At 35.2% G+C, this 5685-nt stretch overlaps 2 non-coding genes across 2 annotated transcripts; both read right to left on the minus strand.

Moving 5' to 3' along the window:
- Positions 1-480: 480 nt before the first annotated feature.
- LOC121530361 lies at positions 481-4423 on the minus strand. Its single transcript, XR_005993932.1, has one exon. It is a non-coding gene; the product is annotated as a large subunit ribosomal RNA (ribosomal RNA).
- A 399-nt stretch (positions 4424-4822) lies between these two features.
- Positions 4823-5002, minus strand: LOC121530359. Its single transcript, XR_005993931.1, has one exon. It is a non-coding gene; the product is annotated as a 5.8S ribosomal RNA (ribosomal RNA).
- Positions 5003-5685: the final 683 nt, after the last annotated feature.

The raw sequence follows: 5685 nt of genomic DNA on the forward strand, positions 1-5685 counted from the left end.
ACGGCGTCACTAATAAGATGACGTTTCATTTGGCTACCATTATGGGGACTATTGGACACATATAGACTCCCATATTATTAACTTAGTCTCTTTATGAGACTTGTACTTGTTTAATCCTTTTTTTATATATCTCTCTTTATATACATCTCTTATTAGATAATGAACCTTCATTTCGCTGCCTTCATCAAAATGGGAACTATTGGACACTTATAGACTCCCATTGTAGCCAATGAAGGCAAGTTGAGTTACTTATAAATTATATATACTTTAAAATATTCTTTATTATCGTAATAATTAAAAAATATATCAAAAATATATATAATTTATATGTAATTTTTATACATGTATATACATAAACATTTTGTTATAGCATTAATATATATTAAATAATATATAATAATATTATAAGCCAATGTCAATATATACATATATTTTTAAATAGATGATATAGATAGAAATCCATCCATCCATATCATCTAATCGAATCATCAAGCAAAGGATAAGCTTCAGTGGATCGCAGTATGGCAGCTGCTCAACCACTTACAACACCTTGCCTGTTACAAAAGTCGTTTACAATTGATTCTAGGCTTTGTCATTGTATTAAATAATGTTTTTATATGTAACTAGCGCGGCATCAGGTGATCGAAGATCCTCCCAATTTACTATGTTACAAATTACATTGGCATCACATCCATTGTCGTTTATAAAGTAAATTATAAACTTTAAATGGTTTAGAAGCCATACAATGCAAATTGCCCCTTATTTATCATTGCAGTCCAGCACGGATACGACCTTAGAGGCGTTCAGGCATAATCCAACGGACGTAGCGTCATACCACCGTTGTTCGCTCGAACAAGTATTGTGCCATTGGTCCGTACCTGCGGTTCCTCTCGTACTACGCAGGAATGCTGTCGCAACAACGTTTTGTCATTAGTAGGGTAAAACTAACCTGTCTCACGACGGTCTAAACCCAGCTCACGTTCCCTTGCATGGGTGAACAATCCAACGCTTGGTGAATTTTGCTTCACAATGATAGGAAGAGCCGACATCGAAGGATCAAAAGCGACGTCGCTATGAACGCTTGGCCGCCACAAGCCAGTTATCCCTATGGTAACTTTTCTGACACCTCTTGTTAAAAACTCTTTAAACCAAAAGGATCGATAGGCCGAGCTTTTGCTGTCCCTGTGTGTACTGAACACCGAGATCAAGTCAGCATTTGCCCTTTTGCTCTATGTGTGGTTTCTGTCCGCACTGAGCTGGCCTTGGGACACCTCCGTTATTATTTGAGAGATGTACCGCCCCAGTCAAACTCCCTACCTGGCAATGTCCTTGAATTGATCATACCTGAGTAATTGGAGTTATACCAAATTTTCAAATCAAAAATACATAAATGCACCGTTTTATTAAAGAATTTGTTTGCAATTATATAACAAACTCGTGATACTTTGATCAAGAAGCTTGCATCAAAACCCAATACCATAAGACATAATAAATATATCCGTATAATGGCTAGGAAATGATACACGTTCCATTTAATCAATAAGTAAGGAAACAATAAGAGTAGTGGTATTTCATTGGCGATACCAAAACCGAGGTCTAATATCTCCCACTTATTCTACACCTCTTATGTCTCCTTACACTGCCAGATTAGAGTCAAGCTCAAAAGGGTCTTCTTTCCCCGCTAATTATTCCAAGCCCGTTCCCTTGGCTGTGGTTTCGCTAGATAGTAGATAGGGACAGTAGGAATCTCGTTAATCCATTCATGCGCGTCACTAATTAGATGACGAGGCATTTGGCTACCTTAAGAGAGTCATAGTTACTCCCGCCGTTGACCCGCGCTTACTTGAATTTCTTCACTTTGACATTCAGAGCACTGGGCAGAAATCATTGTGTCAACACCCGCTAGGGCCATCACAATGCTTTGTTTTAATTAGACAGTCGGATTCCCCAAGTCCGTGCCAGTTCTGAATTGATTGTTAATTGATAATCGTTATAATTAATAAGAACTAATTGGTTTAACCCAACTAGTATTCTTAAAAATTTTAGCAAGAAAGTTCCACAATTGGCTACGTAACTAAACTATCCGGGGAACAAGTAACTACCATAAATGATAGAAACTCTATTTACCCAGAACGAGCACATAAACCATGTTATTGTTTCCCAATCAAGCCCGACTATCTCAATCTTCAGAGCCAATCCTTATCCCGAAGTTACGGATCTAATTTGCCGACTTCCCTTACCTACATTATTCTATCGACTAGAGACTCTTCACCTTGGAGACCAGCTGCGGATATTGGTACGGCCTGTTGAGAAGTTTGCGTGTCCCCACCATAAATTTTCAAGGTCCGAGGAGAAAATATCGACACAACAGTATATGTCATGCTCTTCTAGCCCATCTACCATATCTCTCTGCGAAAGACTTCCATGGTAGTACGGCTATAAAAACAGAAAAGAAAACTCTTCCGATATCTCTCGACGGCTTCTTTATGGTCGTTCCTGTTGCCAGGATGAGCACGAGGCCCATATTTAATAACAAACGGATACTCAACAGGTTACGGAATTGGAAACCGTATTCCCTTTCGTTCAAAATTATTCAAGTATATTATTTCCAGCTTTTATTTGTATATTTCAGTTTTTACTTGAAAATTTTCGGCTTTCGCCTTGAACTTAGGACCGACTAACTCGTGATCAACCACTGTTCACACGAAACCCTTCTCCACTTCAGTCCTCCAAGGTCTCATTCGATTATTTGCTACTACCACCAAGATCTGTACCAATGGCAGCTCCATGCAGGCTTACGCCAAACACTTCTACGCATACCATTGTACCTTTTCCTACTCACTAAAAAGTTTCAAAATTTATATTACAAGTAATATAAATCATCTACTTTAGCGGTAATGTATAGGTATACAACTTAAGCGCCATCCATTTTAAGGGCTAGTTGCTTCGGCAGGTGAGTTGTTACACACTCCTTAGCGGATTTCGACTTCCATGATCACCGTCCTGCTGTTTTAAGCAACCAACGCCTTTCATGGTATCTGCATGAGTTGTTAATTTGGGCACCGTAACATTACGTTTGGTTCATCCCACAGCGCCAGTTCTGCTTACCAAAAGTGGCCCACTGGGCACATTATATCATAACCTTAAACTTCATATCAAGAAAGTTAAGGTTCTTACCCATTTAAAGTTTGAGAATAGGTTAAGATCGTTTCGACCCTAAGGCCTCTAATCATTCGCTTTACCAGATAAGATTATTTTATATAATATTAAAATGCACCAGCTATCCTGAGGGAAACTTCGGAAGGAACCAGCTACTAGATGGTTCGATTGGTCTTTCGCCCCTATACTCAATTCTGACAATCGATTTGCACGTCAGAATCCATCAGGGTTTCCCTGACTTCAACCTGATCAAGTATAGTTCACCATCTTTCGGGTCACAGCATATATGCTCAAGGTACGTTCCAGTTAGAGGCATATATGATATAAATATCATTATACATAACTATATAGAACGCCCCGGGATTGTGTTAATTAACTATAAATAGTTAAAAACTAATCCCATTATAAAGCCAAGTTAATTACGCTATTAGGTTTATATCCCAATAACTTGCACATATGTTAGACTCCTTGGTCCGTGTTTCAAGACGGGTCCCGAAGGTATCCTGAATCTTTCGCATTGTTAATCATACAAGTGCATATAATAAACACAAAAATCAATGATAATTATGCCATTATATAATTCCGAAAAATTAACGCACTGTATTCATATAAATCTATCAGCACTTTATCAAATTAATAACATTTATTCTGTGTTAAAATGCAAGCAATTTAATTGGAATAAACTATAAGTTATATTTTATGATAAATTTTGTATGCTAATAGATTACAATGTCCTTATATGGAAAAAATGCACACTATTATCATAATATTGTTTAAATATTACAATTATAATGATGAATTTTCCATAACGGATATTCAGGTTCATCGGGCTTAACCTCTAAGCAGTTTCACGTACTATTTAACTCTCTATTCAGAGTTCTTTTCAACTTTCCTCACGGTACTTGTTTACTATCGGTCTCATGGTTATATTTAGTTTTAGATGGAGTTTACCACCCACTTAGTGCTGCACTATCAAGCAACACGACTCTTTGGAAACATCATCTAGTAATCATTAACGTTATACGGGCCTGGCACCCTCTATGGGTAAATGGCCTCATTTAAGAAGGACTTAAATCATTAATTTCTCATACTAGAATATTGACGCTCCATACACTGCATCTCACATTTGCCATATAGACAAAGTGACTTAGTGCTGAACTGATTTCTTTTCGCTCGCCGCTACTAAGAAAATCCTTGTTAGTTTCTTTTCCTCCCCTAATTAATATGCTTAAATTCAGGGGTAGTCCCATATGAGTTGAGGTTGTATATAACATTTTTAATGCAATTAATTCTTTTATATATATAATGATAAAAACATTTTAATAAATTCGTTTACAATTATATTTCCATTTTTATATGCTATTTTAAACGAACCAACGAAGAACAATAACATTTCCATTTGCTTTCAATTTTCATATCATTAATATGAGACAATTCTAGATAAATTTTTATGCTAGACATTTCTCAGTATTATTTGACTGAAATCGAAAATATTTCTCTTCGTTTTTTCACATTCAAATAAATAACAAATGCGAGATAATGTTTTTCATACATTTTTTAATATTATGAATAAAATAATTTAATTATTTGTATCCAATAATATACCATACGCTTATAAAATCTGATTTCAAATTTTATAAACAACTTAATTAGCATAGTCTTACAACCCTCAACCATATGTAGTCCAAGCAGCACTATAAAATTAATTAAAGTACTATAACAGCATGGACTGCGATATGCGTTCAAAATGTCGATGTTCATGTGTCCTGCAGTTCACACGATGACGCACAGTTTGCTGCGTTCTTCATCGACCCATGAGCCGAGTGATCCACCGCTTAGAGTTTTAATATTTGGTTTTTTAATTTTGTCATTTATGTTTTTATTGAAAGAAATTAAAAATACACCATTTTACTGGCATATATCAATTCCTTCAATAAATATGTTTTTATACCTAAAATAAATGTTATGAAATGTCTTAGTTTTATATAAGCAATGTATATCAAGTGATTTACGGGCAATTTACGGTATGAATACTTTTTAAGCGATATACATTGGGATTTATATAAAACATTAACCTGAAGAATACCAGGTACAACATTGTATATTTTAGGTTGTTGCATAATCCAACGTATGCTCATAGCTGAGATGAACAATACATATTCGCAACGCGTGTTATATTATGGTCCATATACACACATGATAAATATTATTTAAAAATGCATTTGCATTTTGACTTTGTGCCTCTTATAATAAAGTCTTTCTCCTCCTCCATCCACACTCCATAAAATACATATAATTAAGGAAAAGCCATTATATATGTTCATTTGTGTTGTATATATATAATGATGACCGCCACTACCTTCATCGTCATTTTTTGAATTTCGCTTTAAATTTTTTTTGTTATTTATTTTGGCAAATTGTTTTTATTTTGAATTTATAAATAAATATAATATTAAATTTTTTTGTTAACGGTAAGGATATTAGTACAATAATGATCCTCTGCAGGGTTCACTCACGGGAAAACCT

Source organism: Drosophila eugracilis, unplaced genomic scaffold (assembly GCF_018153835.1).
Source record: "Drosophila eugracilis isolate 14026-0451.02 unplaced genomic scaffold, ASM1815383v1 contig_58, whole genome shotgun sequence".
Taxonomy (NCBI): domain Eukaryota; kingdom Metazoa; phylum Arthropoda; class Insecta; order Diptera; family Drosophilidae; genus Drosophila; species Drosophila eugracilis.